Source organism: Mirounga leonina, unplaced genomic scaffold (assembly GCF_011800145.1).
Source record: "Mirounga leonina isolate KUSES-001 unplaced genomic scaffold, KU_Mleo_1.0 Mir_82, whole genome shotgun sequence".
In the NCBI taxonomy this organism is placed as follows: Eukaryota; Metazoa; Chordata; class Mammalia; order Carnivora; family Phocidae; genus Mirounga; species Mirounga leonina.
This window is the reverse complement of record NW_023270825.1, coordinates 38,734,510-38,751,687: the sequence shown is the minus strand read 5'-3', so window position 1 is coordinate 38,751,687 and position 17,178 is coordinate 38,734,510.

The following is a 17,178-nucleotide window of genomic DNA, read 5'->3' as shown; positions in this document are numbered from 1 at the left end:
ACAAAGTAGATACAATGTGAGAGAAACATGAAGGGGATCTTCTCATTACTCGTTGGCCAAGTAGAAAGAGTAAACTGTACTAGCTGAACTGCTTTCTCCAGTTTCCATTTCAGGCATTTCTGCTGTTTGCCCACTGCCTAGTAGACTGCCGGAGTTCACTATAGGAAAAGTAAATATTGTCATTTCAAATAAAGAACTGTTTATTATATAACAGAACAGAAGCTGCCTTCTATTTTTGAGACTCTGCTAAGTTAATTGGGGACAGTAGCCAAAGCAGCTGCCCAGGAGATGGTGTTTCCCAACAGCTACAGTCCTTCAAGCTAAACTGGGTTCATGTTTGTCTACAAAGTGGCAATCACATCGTTCTTGTCATTGAATGTTCTTTGGCTCCTGTTGGGATCGAGTAAATGGGGGTACCATTTGTGCTATTTTTTTTTTTAAAGATTTTATTTATTTATTTGAGAGCGAGAATGAGATAGAGAGAGAGAGCATGAGAGGGGGGAGGGTCAGAGGGAGAAGCAGACTCCCTGCTGAGCAGGGAGCCTGATGCGGGACTTGATCCCGGGACTCCAGGATCATGACCTGAGCCGAAGGCAGTTGCTTAACCAACTGAGCCACCCAGACGCCCACCATTTGTGCTATTTTACCAGCCCATTTGATGCCTGCCGTGAGAGCAAAGCATAAGCCAAGACAGATCAAAGCTAAACCCGATGGCCTGCTACCATTAATGGGATTTAGCCCAGACTCTTCTTAAGGAACGGGGAAAGGTTGACTTAATGCCTATATCCATCTAACTCAGGAGTTCCAAAATTTTGGTAGATTTGGGTCTGAGCTCAATTATTTTGATAACTTCTCCACATCCACTTTGATAGAGATTTGTCTGCTGCCCACACTTGGAGAACACCGGTTTAAGAGCATGATAGGGAAAAGAAATGTGGACTGAGTGGTGATTTAAGATAAACACAAAGTTTTGGTTAATGAAAGAATGTTTTTCAAGAAAAATACTTTGCACATTTATAATGCTTTCTGTTTTTCAAAGGGCTTCTTACATCTGATCCTCACCTGTGAGATGGACAAGGAAGTGCAATATTGTTAACTCCATTTTACAAATAAAGAAACTCAGATAATGAGTGTATAAGTGACTGGATATGTGGTAGAATGGAGGCTAGACACCTGAGTTTTCCCATTCTGTTTACCCACTTTGTAGTCTCGTTTCTAGCAGGTGAAAATATGTAGATATTCCTCATACTTTTTAATGGATATAAGACATTTCATGAACTTAAAAAATTTATCTAATTGTTCTCTTATGAATGGACAGGGTTTTTTTTTTCTCCAACCTTTTTATTTCATAAATAATGACTCTGTGACTATCTTCACACATATACCTTTGAGTATTTGTGTGAATATTTCACTAGGGTAAATGGCTAAAAGTGAAATTGCTGAGTTAAAGGGTATAAACTTTATTTATTTATTTATTTATTTATTTATTTATTTATTTTTTATTATTTAAAGATTTTATTTATTTATTTTTCAGAGCAAGAGAGAGAGCACAAGCAGGGGGAGCAGCAGAAGCAGAGGCAGAAGCAGACTCCCTGCCGAGCAAGGAGCCCGACGTAGGATCCGATCCCAGGACTCCGGGATCACGACCTGAGCAGAAGGCAGATGCTCAACTGACTGAGCCACCCAGGTGTCCCAAGGGTATGAACTATAAAATTTAGATGTATATTGCTAAATTGTCTTTCAAAATGTATACCATTTTGCACTCCCCTTGACAGGATACAATAGTCTATTTTTCCTCAGATGGCTATCAATACTATTTAATCTTTGCCAATCTGATTGGGAAAATGTGACTAATTTTTAAATTTTCATCTTGTTATTAAAGTATAGCATATTTTAAATTATGTCTAATATATATATAATTAGATAGGAAAATGTACAAATCTGAAGTGTACAGCTCAATAACTTTTTTACATAGGTATACATCTGAGTAACCACCCTCAGAAAGTTCTTTCTTACCACTTCACCTACCCATCCCAGGGATAATGACTCTTCTGACTTCCATCAACACCCCAGTTCATTTTCCCTGCCTGTTCTTGAATTGAATATAAATGAAATAACAGTTTTTTGATGTCTTCCTTTGCTCAGTATATTTGTGGGATTCATCCTTGTTGTATGTATCAGTAGTTTATTCTTTTTTGTTATTGTTTTATTTTTTTAATTAAAAAATTTATTTATTTGAGAGAGAGAGAGAGCTCGTGTGCACACAGTTTGGTGGGGGACAGAAAGGGAGGGAGAGGGACAAGCAGACTCCCTGCTGAGCTCTGAGACCAACTTAGGGCTCTATTTCATGACTCTGAGATCATGACATGAGCTGAAACCAAGAGTCAGACACTCAACTGACTGAGCCACCCAGACACCCCTTTTGTTATTGTTTTATATTCCATTATATGAATATACTATAGATTAGTAATCCATTTTCCTGCTGATGGACGTTTGAGTTGTTTCTAGTTTTTTACTGCAATAAATACAGCTGCTTATGAACATTCTTGAACATGTCCTTCATTCGATATATATACTCATTTCTCTTGGTCGTATACCTAAAGTAGAATTGCGGAGTCATAGAGTAGCTTTAATAGATACTGCTTAATAGATTTCTAGTTACACTTCCACCAGCAATTGTATGAGAGTTCCACCTTCTCCATATCCTTCTCAATTCTCAGTGTTTTTATGCTTTTATATCTCAGACTTCCTGATGGATGTATAATAATAACTTGTGTTTTTAATTTGCATTCTTCTGATGAATAATAATGTTGACCATGTTTTCGTATGCTGATTGGCTACTCGGATATTCTCTTTTGTGTGGCATTTGTTCAAATCTTTGCCCGTTCTTTTAATTGTTTGTGGGTGGGTTTTTTTTTTTTTTCAGTCTTTTTTGATTTGTATGAGTTCTTTATACATTCTGGAAATAACCCTTTTGTCAGATGGATGGATAGCTAGCCAGCTAGCTAGCTAGCTAGCTAAAGTATTATTTTAGTTTGTGACTTGCCCCTTTATTCTCACATTGATAATTTTAACAAACAAAATATCTTAATTTCAATTAAGTCCAATTATGTTTTTATTCTTTTATCGTCTTTTGTATCTTATATAAGAAATCTTTGGGGTGCCTGGCTGGCTCAGTTGGGAGAGTCTGCAATTCTTGATCTCAGGGTCATGAGTTTGAGCCCCATGTGGAAGGTAGAGTTTATTAAAAAAAAAATCTTGGGGGCACCTGGGTGGCTCAGTGTGTTAAGCGTCTGCCTTCGGCCCAGGTCATGATCCTGGAGTCCTGGGATCGAGCCCTTCATCAGGCTCCCTGCTAAGTGGGGAGCCTGCTTCTCCTTCTCCCTCTGCCCCTCCCCCTGCTCGTGCTCTCACTCTCTCTCTCAAATAAATAAATAAATAAAATCTTTAAAAAAAATCTTTGGCTACCCCAAGGTCAGAAGAATATTCTCCTATGTTTTCTTGTAAAAGTTTGAATATTTTAACACTTTTGTGCTTTTAATTTTGACACATACTTATGAGCCATCTTTAATTTTTGTCTATGGTCTAAGGTAAGAGTTAAGTTTGTGAGGTTTTTTTTATCCCCGTATGGATACATAATAGGTCCAGCATCACATGTTAAAATAAATAAACAAACAAACAGCTTTTCTTCTGCAGAATTACATTAGCATCTTAGAGAGAAAATATTCAATATTTTACCACTAAATATGTTAGATGTGGCTTTTTGGGTTTTTTGTAGATAGCTTTCGTCAGATTAATAAAGTTCACTTCTTAATTTGCTGAGATTTTTTCCCCTGAGTGCATGTTTATTTTATCAATGAATTTTTCTGTATCTATTCAGATAATTATATGGTTTTTCTCTTTTTTTCTGTTAAGTGGTGAATTACATTGATTATTTTACAATGTTAAACCAACCTTGCATTCCTAGGATGAACATATTTGGTTATTGCATTTTTTTGAATCTCTGTCTTCAATTTGCTGATATTTTTATTTAGAATTTTTACATCCATATGCAGAAAGGATTTTGATCTTGGCATCAGACTTATGTTAGCCTCATAAAACAAGTAGATAGGTTTTCCTTTTTGTCTAAACTCTAAAAGGGCTTGAGAGAGATTATCATTATTTCCTCTTAAATATCTGGCACAATTTCTCTTGAAAGTCACCGGGGCCTGGATTATCTTTATGAAATTATTAATTTATTAATTAATTAATTTATTTATTTTTAAAGAATTTATTTACTTAGAGAGAGAGACACAGCGAGAGAGGGAACACAAGCAGGGGGAGTCGGAGAGGGAGAAGCAGGCTTCCCACTGAGCAGGGAGCCCGATGCGGGGCTCGATCCCAGAACCCTGGGATCATGACCTGAGCCGAAGGCAGATGCTTAACAGACTGAGCCACTCAGGTCCCATCATTTACTTCTTTTTGTATCTGTTTTGGTAATTGCATTTTTCAAAGAATTTGTCTACATTGTCAAATTTATTGGCATAAAGTTGTTCATTGTGTTCTCTTAGTATCTGTAGAATGTGTAGTAATGTCACATTTTGAAACTCCTGGTATTGGTCATTTGTATTTTTTCTCTCTTTTATTTATTTTTTTAAAAGATTTTATTTTTAGGTAATCTCTACACCCAACATGGGACTCGAACCTACAACTCCAAGATCAAGAGTTGCATGCTCCACTGACTGAGCCAGCCAAGTGCCACCCAATTTTTGCTTCAAATGTGTTAGAGCTATGTTATTATGTCCATACAAACAGGATTTTTGGTTTTTATGAAATGTTCTTTCTTATCTCTGGTAACACTTCTTGCCTGAAAGTACATTTTGTCTCATAAATACGGTCATTCCATCTTTCTTTTGATTAGTGTTTTCATGCTATGTCTTTTTTCCATCCTTATATTTTCTTTTTTTTTTTTTATTTGAGAGAGAGAGAATGAGAGAGAGCACATGAGAAGGGGGAGGGTCAGAGGGAGAAGCAGACTCCCTGCCGAGCAGGGAGCCCGATGTGGGACTCGATCCCGGGACTCCAGGATCATGACCTGAGCCGAAGGCAGTCGCTCAACCAACTGAGCCACCCAGGCGCCCCCCATCCTTATATTTTTAAGTTATCTGTATCTTTATGTTTAAATGTGTTTCTAATGAACAGCATATAATTTAGTTTTTTCTGAAAATTGACATCCACTTAACTTTTAATGAGGTTATTGATCTAATGGGGCTTAAGTCTACCATCTTCTATTTGTTTTCTATTGGTTTTGTTGTCTTTATTCTTCCTTCCTGTTTCCTTTTATAGTAAGTCTCTATTTTTTTTATTATGTTATGTTAATCACCATACAGGACATCATTAGTTTTTGATGTAGTGATCCATGATTCATTGTTTGCATATAACACCCAGTGCTCCATTCAATACGTGCCCTTTTTAATACCCATCACCAGGCTAACCCATCCCCCTACCGCCCTCCCTTTTAGAACCCTCAGTTTGTTTCTCAGAGTCCATAGTCTCTCATGGTTCATCTCCCCCTCTGACATCCCCCCCTTCATTTTTCCCTTCCTACTATCTTCTTTATTTTTTTTTAACATATAATGTATTATTTGTTTCAGAGGTACAGGTCTGTGATTCATCAGTCTTACACAATGTAAGTCTCTATTTTTTTAAGATTTTATTTATTTATTTGAGAGAGAGAGTGAGTGAGACAGAGAGAGAGAGAGAAAGAGAGAGAGAGAGAAGGAACAGGAGGAGGGACAGAGGGAGGGAGAAGGATAAGCAGACTCCCCGCTGAGCAAGGAGCCCAACCTGGGGCTTGATCCTGGGATCATGACCTGGGCCAAAGGCAGACACTTAACTGACTGAGCCACCCAGGCGCCCCAATTTGTATTTTATTTTATCCCCATTTAATTTTTGTTATTTAGTATCCTTTTTTAAGAATTACCAAATGGTATATATGTCTTTTTTATTTAAATTTTTATTTATTTATTTATTTTTTTGAGAGAGAGAGCATGTGCATGAGCAGGGTGGGAGGGGCAGAGGGAGAGAGAGAATCTCAAGTAGACTCGCTGCTGATTGCGGAGCCTGATGTGGGGCTCAATCACATGACCCTGAGATCATGACCTGAGCTGAAATCAAGAGTCTGACACTTAACCAACTGAGCCACTCAGGCACCCCTTATTTAATTTTTTTAATGTTTCACCAAATGGTATATTTAAAATATTAAGTCCTCCAATTTAAGATTATAGTATATGTATTTATTCAGGTTGTTTAAGCTTATAATGAGTTGAACAATGTCCCCCTAAAATTCCTGTCTATTCAAAACCCACAAATACAATCTTATTTGGAAATAGGGTCTTCGCAGATGTAATTAAGGTAAAGATTAAGATGAGATCACATTGGAATGGGGTGGTCCCTAAATCCAATGAGAGCCCTCAGAAGAGACAGGAAAGGACCGCACAGATACAAAGAAAATGATGTCAAGATAGAGGTAGAGATTGGAATGAGGCATTTTCAAGCCAAAGCATGACAAAAATTGCCAAACAACCACCAGAAGCTAGGAGGGAGAGAGGGGACAATATCTCCCTCAGAGCCTCCATGAGGAACCAACACTATTAACATCATCATTTAGGACTTCTAGCATTCTGAACTGTGAGAGAATACATTTCTATTGTTTTAAGCCATCCAGTTTGTGGTGATTTATTACAGCAGCCCCAGGAAACGAATACAAAGCTCTTCAAGAAAGTTTAAGAGTTTATTAAGATAGATATTGTCAAATTCTTAATACATCTATTCCTAGGTTATTGGAGTCTGTACTTATATTAAACATTTATATTATTTATAAAATTTTTAAAATTTTATGTTTTAAAATAGTTATATGTTTTTATATAAAAATGTTTTTAAGATTTTATTTATTTATTTGAGAGAGAGCACAAGTGTATGGAAGGACAGAGGGAGAGGGAGAAAGAGACTCCCTGCTATGCAGGGAGCCCAGTGCGGGACTTGATCCCAGGACCCTGGGATCATGACCTGAGCCGAAGGCAGATGCTTAACTGAGCACCCAGGTGCCATAAAATTTTTTTTCTATTTAAGTAATCTCTACACCCAACTTGGGGCTCAAACTCACAATCCTGACATCAAGAGTCACATGCTCCTTGTTGGTGGGAATGCAAACTGGTGCAGCCACTCTAGAGAACAGTTTAGAGGTTCCTCAAAAAGTTAAAAATAGAGCTACCCGATGATCTAGCAGTTGCACTACTAGGTATTTACCCAAAGGATACAAAAACACAGATTCAAAGGGATCCATGCCCCCACCCCTCGATGTTCATAGCAGCATTATCAACAATAGCCAAACTACAGAGATAGCCCAAATGTCCATCAACTGATTAATAGATAAAGAAGATGTGGTGTGTATATATATATACATATATATATGTGTATATATATACAATGGAATATTACTTAACCAACAGAAAAGAATGAAATCTTGTCATTTGCAACAGCGTGGATGAAGCTAGAGTGTATTTTGCTAAGTGAAATAAATATGATCTCACTCATATGTGGAATTTAAGAAAAATAACCATGAACATATGGGAAGGGGGAAAAGAAAAAAAGGAGAGAGGGAAACAAGCCATAAGTGACTTTTTTTTAAAGATTTTTTATTTATTTATTTTACAGAGAGAGTGAGAGAGCACAAGCAGAGGGAGCAGCAGAGGGAGAGGGAGAAGCAGGATCCCACTGAGTACGGAGCCCGATACTGGATTCGATCCTAGGACCTGGAATCATGACCTGTGCCGAAGGCAGACGCTTAACCAACTGAGCCACCCAAGTGCCCTTGTAGGTTGCTTTTTTAAAACTTTATTTATAATAGTTTTAAAAATGTGCTACTAGGGGCGCCTGGGTGGCTCAGTCGTTAAGCGTCTGCCTTCGGCTCAGGTCACGATCCCAGGGTCCTGGGATCAAGCCCCGCATCAGGCTCCCTGCTCCGTGGGAAGCCTGCTTCTCCCTCTCCCACTCCACCTGCTTGTGTTCCCTCTCTCGCTGTCAAATAAATAAATAAAATCTAAAAAAAAAAATGTGCTACCAGATTTACTTTTTAACCTTTTATTGTTACAGAAGTAGCGCATATTCATGTAGTAAAATTAGAAAATAAACCAAAGCAAGTATAAGAAAATAAAATGTTATATTCCTACTACCCAGAGATCACCAGTGTTAACATAAGTAGATTTCTTTGTGCTGACCATCTCAAATTCCTGTGCAAAACCTCCTAGGTCATGATATGATGGTTTTTAATACATTACTGGATTCATTTCAATAATAGTTTATTTATAACGGATTTATTCTCATTGGTGAAATTGTTCTACTGTCATGGTTCTTTTTGTAGGTCATGGACATGTTTGAAAATCTGATGAAAGCCTTGTACCCTTTCTTCAGAACTATATATATGTGTGTGCATGTGTGTGCATTTGTGTAACATATACACCCAATTACCCATTCAGCTTCAGGGATTTATGGACCTTCTTGAAGTTCTGTCATTAATATTCCAGTGTCTAGAGACTCCAGGTTAAGAACTATGGTCTGATTTTCTTTTAGAATGCTTGCTTTGCCAGGTATTGGTATAAGAATTGTGCTTAAATTGGAAGCTCTCGTTTGTTTCTTTTTCTCCTTTGCCTTTCTTTTCTTTCATTTATTTATTCTAATTTTTAAAAAATTTTTAAAATTTTTATTTATTTATTTATTTGAGAGAGAACGAGAGAGGGAGAGAAAACACAGAGGGAAAGGAAGGAGAAGCAGACTCCCTGCTGAGCAGGGAGCCTGATGCAGGGCTTGATCCCAGAGTCCTGAGCTGAAGGCAGATGCTTAACCAACTGAGCCAACCTTTTCTCTCATTTCCTTTGAAGATTTGAAAGGATTTGTGTCTAAAGTCCTCTGGGCCTTTGACAATCTTTTACTTTTTAAATTGTTATTACACTATGCAGGCTCTTTCTTTTTCTTTTTCTTTTTTTTAAACATTTTATTTATTTATTTGACAGAGAGAGACACAGAGAGAAAGGGAACACAAGCTGGGGGAGATGAACCATGAGAGACTATGGACTCTGAGAAACAAACAGGGTTTTAGGGGGGGGAGGGGGGATTGGTTAGCCTGGTGATGAGTATTAAGGAGGGTACGTACTGCATGGAGCACTGGGTGTTATACGAAAACAATGGATCGTGGATCACCACATCAAAAACCAATGATGTATTGTATGGTGACTAACATAACATAATAAAATTAAAAAAAAAGATTTTATTTATTTATTTGACAGAAAGAGACACAGTGAGAGAGGGAACACAAGTAGGGGGAGGGGGAGAGGGAGAAGCAGGCTTCCTGCAGAGCAGGGAGCCAGATGTGGGGCTGGAGCCCGATGTGGGGCTCCATCCGGGGACCCTGGGATCATGACCTGAGCTGAAGGCAGACGCTTAATGACTGAGTCACCCAGGTGCCCCCAGGCTTTCTTTTTAAATCAATTTCAGTCATTTGTTTTCCTAGAAAATGTCTATTTTACCTAGAATATTAAATTCTATTTCTTCTATCTATATGGGTTATTAAATCTATATTGAGGACAATTTCCTTTTGGAATATGAGTCTTTAAATCAAAGCACTTTATTATATTTTTAATCAATGCATTTTATAATGAGACTTAATTAATTTTAAAGATTTATTTATTTATTTTAGAGGGGGAGGGAGGGGCAGAGGGAAAGGGAGAGAGAAACTCAAGAAGACTTCGCGCTGAGCATGGAACCCCAGGCAGAGCTGGGGCTCACTCAGTCTCATGACACTAAGATCACGACCCTGAGCCAGAACCAAGAGCTAAATGCTTTAACCAACTGTGCTACCCAGACGCCCCTATTCTGAGACTTTTTAAAAGTAATCTCACTGTCTCCTAAATTAGTTGAAGTCTATAGATCTTTTTTTTTTTTAAGATTTTATTTATTTATTTGACAGAGAGAGACACAGCGAGAGAGGGAACACAAGCAGGGGGAGTGGGAGAGGGAGAAGCAGGCTTCCCGCGGAGCAGGGAGCCCGATGCGGGGCTCAATCCCAGGACCCCGGGATCACGACCTGAGTGGAAGGCAGATGCTTAACGACTGAGCCACCCAGGCGCCCCGAAGTCTATAGATCTTAAAAAACAGTTGACTAAACTTGGTTAGAATTGAGTAGTTTTGATTTAGGTTAAGACTTAGGCTGAAATGGACACCTGGGTGGCTCAGTCAGTTAAGTGTCTGCCTTCAGCTCAAGTCATGATCCCAGAGTCCTAGGATTGAGTCCTGCATTTGGCTCAGTGGGGAGTCTGCTTCTCCCTCTGCCCATCCCCCACCTCTCATGCTCATACTCTCACTCTCTCTCTCTCTCTCAAAAATAAAATCTTAAAAAAAAAAAAAGACTTAGGCTAAAATAAAGCAGTGCTGTTGATTTTTTATCTATCATCTATTTAGCCATCCGTTCATCTATTGTGATTTCTTGGGCCTGCGTAGCCTGGACCTGAATGTCTGGATGACCAATAGAGAGATTTTGAGGACTGTCTCCCCAGGGCAGTTTGAGGCAACAGGACCCAGAGTTCTCAGGGCATTTCAACTGTGAAAGAACAACAATTTATGTTGAACTGGATGAGGACAGACTCATTTTCCTCAGGAATTTCTTCTCAACTAGTGACAAACTTCTTTCTCTCTGATGGACTCCAAATCCTGAATGAAATGGGGGAGAAACTGAAACTTTTATCTGCTCTCTAGCTAAGGATCCTCCCCTTTGTTTTCCAACATAGCTGAGGAGAATAAGAAGTAGCATTAAAGATTGTTTTTGTTTACTCATAGTCTTAAGGGTGTGTGAAGTCTCACATATTCAGAAGGGGGGGAAATGTACTTTTCTTTCACTTTTGAAATTAGAAAATTTGTCTTTGATTCAAGTTACAAACATTTCTCTTAATGTCTTAAAATGTCTCTGTCTTGAAAAACCAGCTATTGCTTTATCATTTTATTTATTTATAATTTCTGTTGTTATTTTTTTCTCCCTTATTGGTTTTTACTCTCATCTTTATTAATTCTGCCTACTTTCTTTGGAATTATTTTGTTATTCTTTTTCTGGCTTCTTGAGTTGAAATATTGGCCACCTATTATCAATCTTTCTTGTCTAATAATTATATAATTATTGCCATGGATTTTCCTCTGAAAATTTTTTTTAAAAGATTTTATTTATTTATTTGACAGAGAAAGACACAGAGACAGAGGGAACACAAGCAGGGGAGTGGGAGAGAGGGAAGCAGGCTTTCCACTGAGCAGAGAGCCCGATGCGGGGCTCGATCCCAGGACCCTGGGATCATGACCTGAGCCGAAGGCAGACGCTTAACAACTGAGCCACCCAGGCGCCCCTCCTCTGAAATTTTATCCTATAGGTTTTCCTACGTAGAATTCTACTTTTTGTTTATATATATATATAAAAAAAACATGGACATGGAAATAAAAACTCAACCTCCAGATTTAGGAGTGTGTAAACTGACAATCTAAGTCTCTCCTGCTCTCCTCCTTCCAGCCTACAACCATTAGTTCTGTGCCTTGGATTTAACTACTTGGGACCATTTTTGGGTTTGATCCTTCTTATGTATCTACCTAGAACTCTAAAGAATATGCTATGTCTCTATTATTTGGTTTATCAACTGTCAGGAGTGCTCTTGACTCCCTTCAATGAAAGATATGGAGTGCAGGGGTGCCTGGGTGGCTCAGTCTGTTAAGCATCTGACTCTTGATCTTGGCTGGGGTCTTGACCTCAGGGTCATGGGTTTGAGCCCTGCTTGGGGCTCTGTGCTCAGTGAGTAGTCTGCTTGTCCCTCTCCCACTGCTTCTCCCCCGTTCATGCTCTCTCTCTTTCTCTCACTGTCTCTCTCTCAGATAGATAGATAAATAAATAAATAAAATCTTTTTATAAATAAATAAATCTGAAATGCCAAAAAAAATAAAAAAGAGATGGAGTGTAGACCATTTAACACCCCTCAGTTCCCCACCCTTTCATGCAACTTTGATCATTTTATAAATTACTATAGAACTTATACTTAAATTTCTTTTTTCTTTATCCATCAACTATTTAGTAAAACTAAATCAACTAAGATGAAAAATGTTTTTAATTTACCTTCACTTATTCTTTCTCAAATGCTTTTCTTTTCTTTACATAAATCTGCATTTCTGACATATCATTTTCCTTCCCTCTGAAGAACTTCTTTTAATATTTCTTAAAAACAGGTCTACTGGTAGCAAATTCTCTCGTTTTGTTTGAGAATATTTTTTTTAAGTTTTATTTATTTAAGTAATCTCTACATCAGTGTGGGGCCCAAACTCACCACCCCGAGATCAAGAGTCACATACACTTTTGACTGAGCCAGCCAGGTGCCCCTGTCTGGGAGTATTTGTTTTTCTTTCACTGTTGAAGGACAGTTTCTCGGGATACAGGTTTTCTAGGCTGGTGGTTTTTTCTCTTAACACTTTAAATATTTCACTCCACCTTCTTGCCTGCATGGTTTCTGAAGAGGAATCAGATGTAATTCTTATTTTTGTTCCTTATAGGTATTTCTCCCCCCTCTAGCCTCTTTCAAAATTTTTTTCTTTATCTTTGATTTTCTGCAGTTTGAATATGATACCCCTATGTGTAATCTGGGGAGCATTTATCCAGCTTCCTGTTCTTTGAGCTTCCTGGATCTGTGGTTTGGTATGTTACATTAATTTCAGGAAATTCTCCTTCTGGTATTCCCATTATACCTATGCTATACCTTCTGTCGGCCCACAGATCTTGGGTATTCTTTTTCTTTTTTTCAGTCTTTTTTCTCTTTGCTTTCAGTTTTGGAGGTTTTCACTGGCATATCCTCAGGCTTCTTTCCTCAGCCATGTCCAGTCTACTAATGTGCCCCTCAAAACCCATCAGAAATCATCAAACTCTTCATCTCTAGTTCCAGTGTTTTTGATCTCTAGCTTTCTTTTGTATTCTTTGTTTAGAATTTCCATCTCTCTTCTTACCTCTCTGTTCTTGCATGCTGTCTGTTTTATCCATTACAGTTCTTAGCATATTAATCATAGCTATTTAAGATACTCAGCTGCACGTGATGTGATGAGCACTGAGTGATATATGCCACTGATTAATTATTGAACACTACATCTGAAACTAATGATGTACAATATGTTGGCTAATTGAATTTAAATAAAAATAAATAAATAATAAATAAAATACTCGGCTCGATAATTCCAACAACCCTGACCTATCTAAGAAATGTCTTCATTTCAGTTTCATGGTTGATAGTATGGCTGCATATAGAATTCTATATTCAAAATATTTTTTCTCTAGCCATTTGAAAACATTACTCCATTGCTTGCTGGCTTGCTTTTCTGTGTTTTTTGGTTTGTTTTTTAGGTTTTTTTGCACGGATCATATCTTTGCTACATTGTCTGGTTTTCACTTGGAATCCGCTATCTCCGTGTTCAGTACTGCTTTAAGCACCTCTTGGTGTCTCGGCTAAGAATGCCGGTTTCAGTTCCATCTGGAAATCCATCACAGGTACTTTTGGCTGCTAGATTGCCTTGGGTACAACTGACACTCTCGGTGGCTCAGTGAGGCTGTCCTTCAATGTGTGACTTGGACTGTCACGTCTGGTGGGTGCTGCTCTGTAGTCCGTCTCAGGAGAAAGTGGTTGTTGGCTCTGCTCTGCCGCCCCACAGCCACTCCTCCAGTGGGAAAGTCGGGTGTCCCCCGTGACTGCCTCACGCCACTCCATCTCTGGAAATAATGGTTAAGTACTTCCATCCACTTAATGGCCCAAACCAGTTGGCCGTAGGATCCCTGAAATCATTATTGTTTAGTAATAAGCTGTTTCCTCAACCCAGCCCCAAATGCTTTTCGTGTGTCTCTTTATCCATGATGTTGTGAAATCTCAGAATGTGTCCAGGTATGAATCTTTTTTTCTATTTTTTACTCATCCTATTGTGTACCTAATAAGCCCTTTCACTCTGAAGTTTCACATCTCATGTCAACTCTGGGGGATATTCTTCTATGATTTTTATGATTTTTCCTCTGTTCTTTATTTCTGGAACTCCTGCTGGACAGATTTTGGTTCTCTTGGCTACTCTGTCTCTCTTCACAATTTTTTTCCCTTGTGTGATCTGTGTTTGGTCTTTTTGCTCTATGTTTCTTAACTTTTTCTTGCATTCCTTAGATTTATTTTTTACTTTGGGGATTGTATTTTTAATCTCCATGAACTCTTCATTGTTCTCCAAGTGCTCCTTTTTCATAGTAGTTTCTTCTGGTTTAAATGGATACAATATCCATGAGAGTATAATGCTAAGTGAGATCAGTCAGTCAGAGAAAGACAAATACCATATGATTTCACTCCTATGTGGAATTTGAGAAAGAAAACAAATGAACAAAATAAAAAAAGAGACAAACAAACAAAAAACCCAGATTCTTGAATACAGAGAACAAACTCGTGGTTGCCAGAGGGGAGGTGGGCAGGGGAATGGGTGAAATAAGTGATGGGTATAAGAGTACATTTATTGTGGTGAGCACTAAGAAATGTATAGAATTTTTTAAAAAGATTTTACTTATTTATTTGAAAGAGAGAGACACAGTGAGAGAGGGAACACAAGCAGGGGGAGCGGGAGAGGGAGAAGCAGGCTTCCCGCAGAGCAGGGGAGCCCGATACGGGGCTCGATCCCAGGACCCTGGGATCATGACTTGAGTGGAAGGCAGATGCTTAACGACTGAGCCACCCAGGTGCCCAAGAAATGTATAGAATTGTTAAATCTTTATATTGTACACCTGAAACTAATATAACACTATATGCTAATTATAGTTGAATAAAAATGAATGAATGAATGAATGAATACAATACCTTCTTTTTTGGGACACTGATCAGAATTTCTTGTAGTTTATTATATTTTATGAATTATCTGTATTTCCACCATCTGGGTCAGGTCTTTTGATGTTTGTTTTAGTTGGTCTCACTTGAGCTACAGAAATTTCCAACCATCCATGATCTTTTACTTATCTTTTTGTGAATCAAGGACAAGTTTGATTAATATAGGTGGCTTGGGATGGGCTTTTCCTGTGTCCTGCCCCTGAATTAGAGCTAGGTTTTGTGTTTGTGAGTAGGAATGTGAATGATGATTCACTTTAGGGTGCTGGGGACATGTGGTCGGGCTGGGCTTCTCCCCAAATGCCAAAGAAAGTGAGTTCTTTCTGGTGCTCCAACCACTACTCTTGAGTTGCTAGTGCATGAATACCCTAACATACACTAAATTTCTTCAGAGATGGTGTTTCCAACTTGACCTGGGGGCAGAAGCCATTGCTGCATAGAAAGATAAGAGAAGGGGACCAAAGACCAAAGGCAGCAGGACTCCATACTCTGGCTGCATCAGTCCTGATACATGTACCCATCTTTTGAGGTGGAGGTGTGGGCACCAGCGCTCATAACACCGTGGACTGAGGAGGGAAGTTGTATTCCTCAGAGGAGATTCAAGTGCTTTTATCCGAAGATTAGGACAAAAGCAATAACTGTCCACTGTAATAGACAATGAGTGCATTTGGTGAATGAATCATGGAGGTTAGGAATGATGAATGTAATCAACAGCATCGCTGATCGTTGGTTGTGCTGGTCATTGAGGGAAAAGCTAGAGAGAATGGTTAAGTATTTCCATCCACTTAATGGCCCACACCAGTTGGGGGTGGAAAGGAAGAGACACTGAAGAGGAAGAGGCTCTGTAAATCATTAACATCATAGCAAAGATGCTGTAGGCTCCGCCTGAGACCATCTTCCAGTTTCTGATTCACCGAATATCTTTCCCTTAAAATGAGCATAGAGTAATCATGGGAGGAGAATGTGGCTGTGGAAAAGATATTTAGAATCTTACAAAATGTTATTCAGTCCATTTGGATTCTCCCTTCATTTGTATAGTTCCTATGCATTTCAAAGGCTATTCTCAGTGCTGACAGGGAAGAAAGTTCTGCCAAATTGGAAGCTTTTAAATAGATCAAGATTTTCAGCATATTCCAAACATGGTTAGATTTGATGCAGATAAATCTCAACCACATCACAATGTTGATGGGATTGTTCATTTCCTTTCTTCTTGGCAGAGTAACTGTCATTGCCAAACAGAGTTCAGGCATTTAGCCCTCACAAATGTAGTAATCAAAATAGAGAGTGATGGCTTATCCAGTTTCCCATCTGCGCTTCAGCTGTGATGTTTAATTTTCATTTCCTCCTTTCCACTGACATCCTAACCCAGCCAGGGAGGTCTGATAGCCCTTTCCAGGGGATGTTGTTACTTCCTCATTCTTACATAAGAGCCGGAATTCCATTTGGAAAGAGAAATTACACTGGGCTTAATCAATAACCTCAAAGAACTAAAAGAAAAAAATTACCTGTTATTTGACTTTAATATGTATTTGATGGCCATGATTTGTGTTCTTGTGTTAATTGTAGGATCCAGAATTAGATTAACTAGTGTTAACATCTAAAATTGATTTAAATGCAAAAGGAATCAATACATAAGCTAAATGTTTAAATACCATGATGCTAAGTAGAGACTGTCTTCCTCATTGAATTATTCTTTGCTTTCTGCATTTTTTTTTAAGTAGGCTCCACGCCCAGTGTGGGGCCCAATGTGGGGCTTGAACTTACAACCCTAAGATCAACAACTGAGCTGAGATCAAAAGTCAGATGCTTAACTGATTGAGCCACTTAGGCGCCCCATCTGTATTTTGGAACAATGAGCTTATCGGAAGAGAGATGAAAAATACTGACTGTTGTAACGGACAATGTAAATAACTTTCTGTGGTCATAGAAATGAAGGTGGTGGCACAGGTGGGTGTAGCCGGGGCACAGGGTGCAAAACACCTGGCTCCCAAGATCCCAAAGAGACCAGGTTCAGCCACTCATCACTGATAAAATCCAAAGGCAGAGAAATGAGTGGTGGTGAAATAAGAAAGGGATTTACTTCAATGAGGCCTACACCTGGGAAGACAGCGGACTAGCATCTTCAAGACTGTCTCCAAAGTGCTGCAAATACTTCCAGGTTAATATAAGGAAAATGTGGGGCAAAGGTGGGTGGGTACCTGCAGGTACGCAATGAAGGTCAAATTGATATTTG